Source organism: Triticum dicoccoides, chromosome 2A (assembly GCF_002162155.2).
Source record: "Triticum dicoccoides isolate Atlit2015 ecotype Zavitan chromosome 2A, WEW_v2.0, whole genome shotgun sequence".
Lineage (NCBI taxonomy): Eukaryota > Viridiplantae > Streptophyta > Magnoliopsida > Poales > Poaceae > Triticum > Triticum dicoccoides.
In genome coordinates this window covers 589,963,544-589,976,028 of record NC_041382.1, presented here as the reverse complement: position 1 = coordinate 589,976,028, position 12,485 = coordinate 589,963,544, and positions in this window count along the sequence as shown.

Below are 12,485 nucleotides of genomic sequence, written 5' to 3'. Positions count from 1 at the left end.
TGTCATGCCTTGCTTTGCCATGTTAAGTTCATGTAGCACATAGTTTTCGTGCTCCAAAGTGTGCTACCTGATCTGAAATTCCAGGCTTGTGTTAATTTCACTAAGTCTGAAACCTGTTTATCAATTGCACTTTTTCCATGCTTGTTTGAACCTGTTAATGGATGAATTGGCCGTAGCTCAGTGTTCATCTTTTGTCAAGCATCATGAGTGGATCCCTGCCATGTATTTTGTTGTCATGTTTGGGTGCTGTAGCATATTTAACTTGATGCATTTAGATGGCTACTTGCTGTTTATCGTAGACCGGTGCCATATTTGTTTTGCTTGCCATTTCCAAACCATGCCTCCGATTCCGGTGTTCTTTATATCGATTTCAAACGAAATCACCTCACCTTTCCAGCGGCATACTTGGATTTCCAAGTTGAGGCCAGGTTCAATCCTTCCTTGTCAAATCTTGCATATGCATCACATATCGCATCCCGCATAGCATACCATGTTTGCATCATGTTGTTTGAGCATTTGCACGTGGTTGATTGTGTTCCTTTTGCTTGTTTGTCTTGTTTGGGTAGAGCCGGGAGACGAGTTCGCTAACGAGGAGCCCGTTGAGTTTGCTTTCGAGGATCCAGTCAACTCTGATAACTTTGTAGGCAAGATGATCATACCCTCGAAATCACTTCTATCTTTGCTTTGCTAGATGCTCGCTCTTTTGCTATGCCTATGCTATGATGCCTACCACTTGCTTATCATGCCTCCCAAATTGCCATGTCAAACCTCTAACCCACCATGTCCTAGCAAACCGTTGATTGGCTATGTTACCGCTTTGCTCAACCCCTCTTATAGCGTTGCTAGTTGCAGGTGAAGATTGGAGATTGTTCCTTGTTGGAACATTATTTTTCTTGTTGGGATATCACTATATTATCTTGTTATCTTAATGCATCTATATACTTGGTAAAGGGTGGAAGGCTCGGCCTTTTTCCTAGTGTTTTGTTCCACTCTTGCCACCCTAGTTTCCGTCATATCGGTGTTATGTTCCTGGATTTTGCGTTCCTTACGCAGTTGGGTAATAATGGGAACCCCTTGACAGTTCGCCTTGAATAAAACTCCTCCAGCAATGCCCAACCTTGGTTTTACCATTTTCCACCTAGCCTCTTTTTCCATTGGGTTTCCGGAGCCCAAGGGTCATCTTATTTAAACCCCCTTGGGCCAGTGCTCCTCTGAGTGTTGGTCCGACCGAGCATACTGCGGGGCCACCTCGGGGCAACTTGAGGTTTGGTTTTACTTGTAGGATGTCTCATCTGAGTGTGCCTTGAGAACGAGATATGTGCAGCTCCTATCGGGATTTGTCGGCACATTCGGGCGGTGTTGCTGGATTTGTTTTAGCTTATCGAAATTGTCTTGTAGAACCGGGATACCAAGTTTGATCGGAATGTCTCGGGAGAAGGTACATCCTTTGTTGACCGTGAGATCTTGTCATGGGCTAAGTTGGGACTCCCCTACAGGGATTTGAACTTTCGAAAGCCGTGCCCGTGGTTATGGGCAGATGGGAATTTGTTAATGTCCGGTTCTAGATAACTTGAACCTTAACTTAATTAAAATGAATCAACGGTGTGTGTTACCGTGATGGTCTCTTCTCGGCGGAGTCTGGGAAGTGAACACGGTGTTGGAGTAATGTTTGCCGTAGGCTGTTCTATAGTTATTCGTTTGTGCTTTGCCTTCTCTTCTCGCTCTCTTTTGCGAACAGGTTAGCCACCATATATGCTAGTCGCTTGCTGCAGCTCCACATATTACCTTTGCTTTCCTATAAGCTTAAATAGTCTTGATCGCGAGGGTGCGAGATTGATGAGTCCCCGTGGCTCACAGATTACTTCCAAACCAGATGCAGGGCCCGATGATTCCATTCCAGATGATGCGCTTGAGCTCAAGTGGGAGTTTGATGAAGACTCCCACCGTTAGTATGTGTCTTTCCCTGATGATCAGTAGTGGTGCCCAGTTGGGGCGATCGGGACCATGTCGCTTGTTGGGGTTGATCTTTTATTTTGGTACCGTAGTCGGACCATGATTGTATTGGATGATGTAATGCTATTTATGTACTTTGTGTGACGTGGCGAGTGTAAGCCAACTATGTACCTTTCCCCTTATTATCTATTTTACATGGGTTGTTGTGTAGATTACCTTACTTGCGACATTGCTTTCAATGCGGTTATGCCTCTAAGTCGTGCTTCGACACGTAGGAGATATAGCTGCATTGAGGGCGTTACAGTCGGTGATTAACCTCCCTGGTACAAACGCTGATTGTTCCTTAGAGATGATGTCCGGAAGAATCTGCTTTAGACGGTTTGAAAGTACCTTCGAGGCAATCTTGTAGAACACATTACATAAGTTGATAGGGCGAAATTGAGAAAGCAAAGTGAGGTTGGATACCTTGGGAATAAGTACCAACAGTGTGTCATTAATGCAACCTGGATTCTCTTCACCCTTCACAATACCTAGTACAGCCGTTGTCACCGCATCTCCGCAAATGTCCCAGTGCCTCTGAAAAAATGTGCAGGGAGCCCGTCTGGGCCCGGAGCTTTTGTTGGGAACATCTGGTAGAGCGCCGTTTTTACCTCCTTGGCATCATAAGGGGCCAAGAGTATGTCATTCATTGCCGGTGTTACCTTGACAGGAACATGTTCTAAAACTTCAGCCACTCATTGGACTCCCTCCGAAGTATACAAGTTCTTATAATATTCCAACGCGAGTTGTTGCATCTCTGACAAGTCTTCCGTTAGCTGCCCATCTGCACGTTGAAGTGCTTTGATCAAGTTTTTACGGCGTCTCATCGAGGCTCTCATATGGAAGAAGTGAGAATTGCGGTCGCCCTCAGCAAGCCACTGTACACGAGAACGTTGCCTCCACATTAGTTCTTCGCGTAGATATAGCTCGATTAGGCGATCATTGATCTTGGTTTCTGCATGGGACGGACCCACTCTCACTGGATCACCTCGCATACGATCTAGTTCCTTCTTCAAGCTCCGTATCTCACCTCTGACGCTCCCAAAGGAAGACTTTGCCCAGTCGCCAAGATTATTGGCTAGAGCATCCAACTTTGCTCGCATGTTGGTAGCTGACAAAGTATGGTCACCGGCTACCCATGAATTCTGCACCGTACCTTTGAGATCTTGATGTGTATCCCACGCTATTATATGTTATTTTATGAATCAAATGTCGTAATTGGAAGATTCTGTGTTGGAATGTCCGTGGATTGAACTCTGAAACAAGGAAACGTGCGGTTAGACAGAAAGTAACTGAAAGTCAGTGTGCAGTTGTATGCTTGCAGGAAACTAAGCTCTCAGATTGCCCTCATAATTTAATTAAGAGCATTTGTCCTATGGGTTTTGATCAGTTCATTGAATCTCCTTCAAGAGGAGCTTCTGGTGGAATTTTGACTGTGTGGTGTTCAGATTTTTTCTTGGGTACTTTAATTGAAGTTAAACCCTTTGGGATTGTGATTAGTTTTAAATCTGTGCATAATGATGATCAATGGTATCTGGTGAATGTTTATGGACCCTGCCAGGGTGTCTTGAGGGATGAGTTTGTTAGTTGGCTCTATAATCTAAAAGTGGAGCCTGAGCAGAATTGGATGCTGTTGGGAGATTTTAATTTCATAAGATCTTTGGATAATCGAAATCTTCCTGGCGGTGATGTCAATGATATCTTTATCTTCGACGAGGTCATAGGTCATTTGGGTTTGTTGGAACTGCCACTAAAGGGGATAAGATTCACATGGTCTAATATGCAGGATTTCCCACTCCTTGAACAGTTGGATTGGTTTTTTACCTCCGCCAGCTGGATTAGTCAGTACCCCAATACACAAGTCACAGCACTGGCCAAAACTGCCTCAGATCATGTTCCTTGTGTGGTTTCAATCTGCACCAACATCCCAAAAGCTCACATCTTCAGATTTGAAAATTATTGGGTACATCAACCTGGCTTTATGGAGTGTGTTCAGGTGGTTTGGCAAAAACATTCTCATAAAACCCATATATCAGCAATTATAATGGACAAATTAAAGTCAATAAGGTTTGCACGTAAGAAATGGCAAAAGGGTTTGTCACATATTAAAGTACTGATTGAGAAGTGCAACTGGGTGATCCTCTGGTTAGATGATTTGGAAGATTTCAGGCCCTTGTTCAGAACTGAATCCAATTTCAGGAAATTTGTGAAGATGCATCATGAACATATTCTACATTTGCAATTTTTATACTGGAAGAAAAGATGCACTATTAGATATATCAAAGTTGGTGAAGAAAACTCAAAATTCTTCCAAGCCATGGCAACTGAAAGATATAGAAAAAATTAAATTGCCACTCTGCAGCTGTCTGATGGAACAGTTTCTTCAGACCATGAAAGAATTGCCAAGGAATTTCTGGAGATTTTTAAGGGCAGAATGGGAACTGTGAAGCCAATTTTGATGGGCAATGACATTCTTTCTCTTATTCCTCGGGTGCAGGGGCTGGAAGTGCTCACAAAGCCCTTTGAGGTTAAAGAAATTGAACATGTTATTAGGGATTTGCCAACTGACAAAGCTCTGGGACATGATGGCTTTAATGGCCTTTTTATGAAGAAGTGTTGGCCCATCATTTCCAGTGATTTCATTACACTGGTGAATGAGTTCCATGCTGGAACTGCTCAGTTGGAAAATCTCAATGAGGCCTTCATTACACTGGTCCCTAAGAAGTTGTCACCTGAGACTGCTGGAGATTTTAGACCAATTTCTTTGACAAGTGTGGGGTTGAAATTCCTCACTAAGCTTGCTGCTAATAGGTTTCAGGATGAAATCATCAAATGCGTTCATAAGAATCAATATGGCTTTATTAAGTCAAGAACCATTCAGGACTGTATTGTCTGGACCTTTGAGTACATCCATCAGTGCAACCAGTCAAAAAAGCCAATCATGCTACTCAAGCTCGATTTTGAAAAAGCATTTGATTCTATTCGGCATGATGCAATTATAAAAATCATGGTGGCAAAGGGTTTTGATAACAAATGGATCTTCTGGATTCAGCAGTTGTTTTCATATGCAACCTCCTCAATCTTACTCAATGGTGTGCCAGGAAAGCATTTCAAGTGCAAGTGTGGGGTAAAGCAAGGTGGTCCTATCTCACCATTGTTATTTGTGATTTCCACTGATCTGTTGCAGACTATGATTAATGATCAATTGAACAATGGCCTCCTCTCTCTGCCTCTAGCAACTCATGACCCTGACTATCCAGTGGTACAGTATGCAGATGACACATTGCTTTTTGTGTCTGCTGATTCAACTCAGTTGGAGGTGCTTAAAACAATTCTGAATTCTTTCTCCTTGGAAACTGGATTGCAGATTAACTTTCACAAATCCTTAATGTACCCAATTAATGTAGAAGCCAATGTTGCCAATGCTCTTGCTGCATAGTTTGGGTGTCAGCTAGGGGTAATGCCTTTCACACATTTAGGATTGCCTGTGGGAACAACTAGGCCCAAAATTGTGGATTTACTACCTCTAGTTGACTGTATGGAAAGAAGATTAACTGCTAGCTCCTGGTTTCTGCCCCAAGGTAGCAGGCTGCAATTGGTAAATTCTGTTATCTCTTCATTGCCCATATTTTTCCTTTACAGTCTATCTATACCACAAGGAATTTTAAAGCATCTGGAAAGAATTCAGAGACAATGCCTGTGGAGAAAATATGGTCAGGAGAAGGGGGATTCTTTGGCTGCATGGCCTCAGGTCTGTAGGCCTAAGCTTAAGGGTGGGCTTGGTATACTCAACCTGGGTCTACAAAATGAGGCTTTGTTACTGAAATTCCTCAACAAATTTTATAACAAAGTAGATGTACCTTGGATTCATTTGATCTGGGACTCTTATTATTTTCAAAGAGGCTTTGTGTGTCTCCTTTTGGTGGAGAGATATCTGCAAATTAATGGATAAATTTAGGGTTGTTACTTCAGTTACAGTTGGAAGAGGAGATTCTTTGCTTTTTTGGTTTGATTCTTGGGAGATTGATAACTCATGCACCCCTCTCCAGGATAGATTTCCCAGGCTATTTTCTTTCTGCCTACAAAAGAATTCCTCTGTTATGGAAGTGTTACAGGCTAGTGACTTGTAGAGCATGTTCTCTTTACCCTTATCTGAATTGGCCTTTGGGTAGTTCAATCAGCTATCTGACATTTTGACTGGGATTTCCCTGGATTCTGCTTATAATAACTCTTGGGATTGGAGACATGGGAAGAAGGCTGAGTATACAGCAAAGAAATACTATCATTTTGTTCATCAGCCAATGATTGCCAACCCTATTCTCAGTTGGGTCTGGAAATCTTGTTGTACAATGACAATTAAAATGTTTTCCTGGCTTGTCATTATGGACAGAGTAAACACCAAGGATATGATTCACAGCAGGCATTGGAGAATTAATGATGGGCCTGAATGTGTTCTTTGCCCCACGGGAGCACTTGAGGACAGGAACCATTTATTCTTCCAATGCAACTTTAGCATGAGAGTGTGGAACTATCTTCAAATATCTTGGTTGAATAGTCAGGACATGGTGCACATTCACTCCATGCTAAGAAGGATTTTAATAAGCCATTCTTCTCAGAGGTGGTCTTCCTTGCTTGGTGGAATATTTAGAAAGTCAGGAATGACAGAGTCTTTAGACATATCAAACCTACTTTCAGGCAGTGGAGGAATGCCTTTATTCATGACATCTCTCTCCTCGCACACAGAATCAAGACTAGACACAGAGAAGCTTTGATCAAATGGATTGATTTCCTGCCTCCTTGAGGTGTTTCATACATGTACTCCTTTCTTTCTTTTTCTTAGCTTTTAGTGCTTAGATTATTCTAGCTTGTATAGTCTTTCTTTTTTGTTTTTTCTGTTCTGTTCCTTTCCTTGAGGAACCTTTTTGTATTTTCTTTTTCAGCTTCAACAAAATGTTGTGGGGTGTAAACCCTGCAGTCTTCCAGGTAAAAAAAATGAAACAACTTCTCCTGTCGCTTGCCAGTTGGTGGCTGGGTTAGATTTAACAATACAGGAGAATGATCCGAGGTTGCCGCTGTGAGGTGCTCAACGATCACGACAGGGAATCTAGCACACCAATCAGGTGTCCCCATACCTCTATCTAGCCGAACTCGGGTGAAAGTACCTCCTGTGACTTTCTTTTCATAGGTCCACCATGTTCCCTTAAAACCAAGGTCAACCAAATCACAAACATCAGGTGCATCTCTAAAGCCTTGAATCTGAGCTTGGCTTCTCGTGCCAAGGCCGTCATGCTCGTCATGCCTCAACACTTTGTTAAAGTCTCCCATGCATAGCCACGGCAAGTTGCTCAACGTGGATAAATTTTTATTTGTATCCCAAGTATTCTGACGAAGGTGAGTTCGAGCCTCACCATAAAAGCAGGAAAAGCGCCACGGATCACCCCCAAGATCACTGATTTTCACATCGATGTGATACTTCGAGTAACCCAAAATCTCGACCTTTATTTCATTATTCCAAAACAAAACTAGACCTCCACTCCTATCGGAGGAATCAACAGCAAATGAGTTATCATATCCTAGAGAACTTTTCAGATTTTCAGCTCTAACACTACTAATTTGTGTTTCAACTACGGCAAGTACTCTAGGGGCAAACTTTCTCACGAGTTCGTGTAGCTCTTGAATTGTCGGGGCGTTGCCAATCCCACGACAATTCCAGCACATCAGATTCATTGCGCCCGGCGGTCCTCCCTTGAGGAGGCCGCCGATTTCACGTCTGAGTTTTTTTCCACCTGCTGGAGTCTTCCTGAGTCCCCCATTGCCATTATTCTTAGTTTGTAGAGCGAGTTTTGACCTCTTCGGATCCTGCTTTGGTGGGGGGCTGAGAGGAACACCACCACCACCTGACTTTGGTACTAGGGCGAGCTCCTACCCCATTATAGATGTATGTTTTGGAGTCTCAAGCACCTCATCCGAAGAGCGCTTTCGGTTGGCGTCAATAGCTTCCATGTCCACATCGTCTTCAGTATGGTTATTAGTAGCCGAGCTGCCAACTCCCTTCTCAGCCGACTGCCACTCTTGCTTCTTCCCCTTCTGATTGCTGCTGCGATGACGGGTGCCCCAAGCAGTAGTCGCCGGTGCACACAGGTTTTTGAAAGTCAGAGCGGAAGGAGGATGCACACCATCTCCGTGCTCCTTGAACTCATGGCCCATCATTCCACAAACGTGGCACCAGTTCGGCAGGTGTTCGTATCTCACAGCGAAGATTTCCCTCTCTCCTCCTCGGATCAATGATGTAGGTTTTTTGAGAGGGTTATGCACATCCAAGCGCACTCTGATCCTGTAGAAATTTCCTTCGAAATCAAAGGAAGAAGGCTCTGAGTCCACAAACTCACCCACTTTTGATGCCAAGGCCTTCACCTTGCCATGGTAAGCTATAGGGAGATCAATTATGCGTAACCCAAATCTCAAACTTGTAGAGCTCTATGGTCGAAGGCTTGGTATATCCATCGTAGGGGGCGATGATCACCGGGTTTCCCCGGAAGTGCCACGGGCCGCCCTGTGTAACCCTCTCCCAATCTCCAAGGCAATTGAATTGCATCATGAACATGTTCTCCTCCATAGTTTTGATCTTAACCTTCCTTGCTAGATCCCATGCTGTCCGCATGTTGCGAAAGAACCAGTAAGTGCCGAAACCCTTTGTCAGTGTCAAAACCGGCGGATCTCGGGTAGGGGGTCCCGAACTGTGTGTCTAAGGCGGATGGTAACAGGAGGCAGGGGACACGATGTTTTACCCAGGTTCGGGCCCTCTTGATGGAGGTAAAACCCTATGTCCTGCTTGATTATTCTTGATAATATGAGTAGTATAAGAGTTGATCTACCACGAGATCGGAGAGGCTAGACCCTAGAAGCTAGCCTATGGTATGATTGTATGTTGTCCTACGGACCGAAACCCTCCAGTTTATATAGACACCTGAGGAGGCTAGGGTTACATAAGGTCGGTTACAAAGGAGGAGATATACATATCCGTATTGCCTAGCTTGCCTTCCACGCCAAGTAGAGTCCCATCCGGACACGGGATGAAGTCTTCAATCTTGTATCTTCATAGTCCAACAGTCCGGCCAAAGGATATAGTCCGGCTGTCCAGAGACCCCCTAATCCAGGACTCCCTCAGTAGCCCCTGAACCAGGCTTCAATGACGTTGAGTCCGGCGCGCAGTGTTGTCTTCGGCATTGCAAGGCGGGTTCCTCCTCCGAATACACCACAGAAGAGTTTGAATACAAGGATAGTGTCCGACCCTGCAAAATAAGTTCCACATACCACCGTAGAGAGAATAATATTTCCACAAATCTAATCTGCTGACACGTTTTGGCAGCATGACATCATGCCATGGCCCGGTAATTATTCGAACCATTTTTCTTTAACCAGCCCCGCACATAACGCGAGGTGGTTTCTTGACACGTCTTGTCAAAGCAGAGATCATGTCCCCCTTATTACGGGATTCTCATCAATACGGGTGTGGGTAACCCAACTGCGCCACCAATTACGGCGCTTGGGGGATAAGCGAGTTTTACCAGGCTGGTGGGGGGGCATAGTTTCATCCGCCCTTATAAAGGGACAATGTATCACCTTTTTCTACCCATGCCTTCTTCCTCCTTGCTCATCCATTCTCGCGCACTCGAGCTCCAACGCCCAAGTCTGCATCCTTCTCCTCAACTCTCTCCAACCATGTCCGGAGCGGGAGGCAAGTGGATGGCCTCCTCCGTCACGGAGGGACACATCAAAAAGCTACATGGAGCCGGATACTTAGCCGCGGATATCACGCACCGGCTACCAGCCGCGGGGCAGATCATCCCTACCCGAGAACCTCACGAAAGGGTGGTTTTTCTCCCCCATTTCGTCCGTGGATTGGGGTTTCCCCTCCATCCATTCATCCGCGGCCTCATGTTCTATTACGGGCTGGACTTTCATGATCTGGCCCCGAATTTCATCCTCAACATCTCGGCGTTCATCGTCATGTGCGAGGCTTTCCTCCGCACCCGGCCCCACTTCGGCCTATGGCTGAAGACCTTCAATATCAAGCCGAAGGTAGTAGGCGGCCAACAAGCGGAATGCGGCGGAGCCATGGTGGGCAAAATGCCCAATGTTACATGGCTCGAGGGCTCCTTTGTGGAGACCGTAAAGGGGTGGCAATCAGGGTGGTTCTACATCACCGAGCCGCGCGACACCAACTGGGTGGCGACCCTCGAGTTTCGATCCGGAGTCCCCATGCGGCTCAGTTCCTGGAAGGAGAAGGGCCTGTCTTGGGGCTCTTAAGTGGAGCTGGACGGACTCCAGAAGTGTATCTGGAACATGACAAGCAAGAAACTTAAGCTTGTCAACATAGTCTAGGTCATGCTCTTCCGCCGGATCCTCCCGTGTCAACAACGGGATTTCAACTTATGGGAGTTCGACCCGGCCCAGCACCAGACTCTAAGCGAGCTCTTTGACACGATGCATAAGGACGTCTGGAGGGTGCTGTTCAAGGGCGCCGAGGTCCCTCCTTCTCTAACCGAGGACCGCAAGCTAAGCGCGAAGTGCCCTACGAATCCGGTAAGTTCTGTACATGTGGTAGGGTGTTTATTTCCCATAGCTTAACCATGTGCGGGGTCTGAGCTCCCATGCCTTTGATAGGACTGGGTGGAGACATCGGAGCAGATTAACTGTCCGACCCCTCTGCCCGAAGACACTGCGGACGCTCTCCTGACGGAGATGCGGACTCCGGCTCCTTATGAGGTGCCGAAGAAGACCAAGAAGAAGGCCAAGGGAACTCGAAAGAGTTCCCGGCACCAGGTGGTATCGGACTCATCGTCCGATAACACCGAGACACACTCCTCCCATGAAAACAAGGAGAAGGAAGATGAAGATTCTCCCCCTCCAGCCGGGGGAGACAAGAAAAGGAAGGCCGCCCCACCCGGGGAGGCCGAAGGGTCCAAGAAGGGAAGGAATCTCCTTCCGGACTGCTCCACCACCGCCGTCGACGGTGAAGACGAGTGGCTGCTCAGGGCCAAGCCCCTGGCGAAGTCGTAAGTATTCGGATACTAGAGTAACTCATAGCATACCTTTGTCGCACTGCTTCTCCTAACGTTGAATATGATTATGCAGTCCGCCCCAAGCCTGTATCGATGTATCATCGTCGGACGGTTCCTTGGACTCGTCGGACATGAATAGTGATACACTAATAAGCGCCTCCTCTCCTTGCCCTATGGACAATGCCGAGGTATTGTCTCAAGGGGCACCGAGCCGGGGGGAGACAGTCCCGGAGGCGCCTCAAGGCGACCTTCCGGACTCCAGGAGTAAAGTGGGCAAGGCTCCCCGGGGCTCCAAGTTCGGCCCTCAGCCGAACACCGCGCCGGAACCTCCAGTGGTTCCGGACTTGGGCAGGCGGCCCCCTTCCAAAATGGGCAAGACGCCCGTGCCGGTGACCTCCGTACATCTAGAGGCACCAGACAACCTGCTGGGAGCGCTTCGCGGCGCTTCCATCGACGAAGAGCACCGCACTATTATGAGTGTGGTGATCAAGAAGGTTCAGTCCGCCAAGAGCGGACTGACTGAGGCCTGTGCCAGCCATCTAATAGGCTTTGAGGTAAGTAAAAAATATAGGAAAATATTACCGCATAGACAGTAGCCCCTGATGCTCTGTTTGGTGTTCACAAAGAAAAGCCGAATAGAGGATCAAATAATACCTGCAGGAGTCTAATATAAGCATGTTTGTATGTGTATGCAGGCTTCACTGCTGAGCTCTACCGCACAGACTGCGGAGGTCGCCGCATTGAAGCACGACCTCGAGGGGTCCGAGAAAGAGCTCAGCCTTGCCAAGAGGCAGCTCGAGGAGAACAAAGGTAAGTAATACCTTGTCTATATATAAAAGAAAATGTGGTTGCGAAATGATAGGATCATCATGAATGTGCCAGGGGCCATGACCGAAGTGGTGACCCTAAAGCAAGCGCTGTCCGAGGCCAAAAACAAAGCGGCCAAGGAGCACACCAAGCAGGAAAAGCAAGAGGCACGGGTGGGCGAGGTACAGCAAGAGCTCCAGGCTCTCGTGAAGAAGCACGAGGCTTTGGAGCTTGACTCGAAGACGCGAGAGTCCGAGCTTGCCGCAGCCCTCGAGAGCACAAAGAATGCCAAGGCTGAAGCCCAAAATGCTCTCCAGGAGATTGAGGCGATGAGGAAGATAGCGGTGGGTAAGGCATTCAATATGCAAAGCAAGCATGTGAAAGTAAATTACTTGTTACTTACCCGAGTCCGGAGCTCTCCAGGAGCATTCGCAGATTTTCTCTGCAGCGTGTCGGATGCCGCGAAATATTACCAGGCCGAGGAGGGAAGCTCGATGGAGAAGTTGTTCTGGTCTTAGTATACTGGGACCGAACACCCGATGCCTATGAGCGACCAGCTGAAGCAACTGGTCGAGCTGCACAAGGCGACCGAACAGGACATGAAGGGCTTTATAGTCCGGA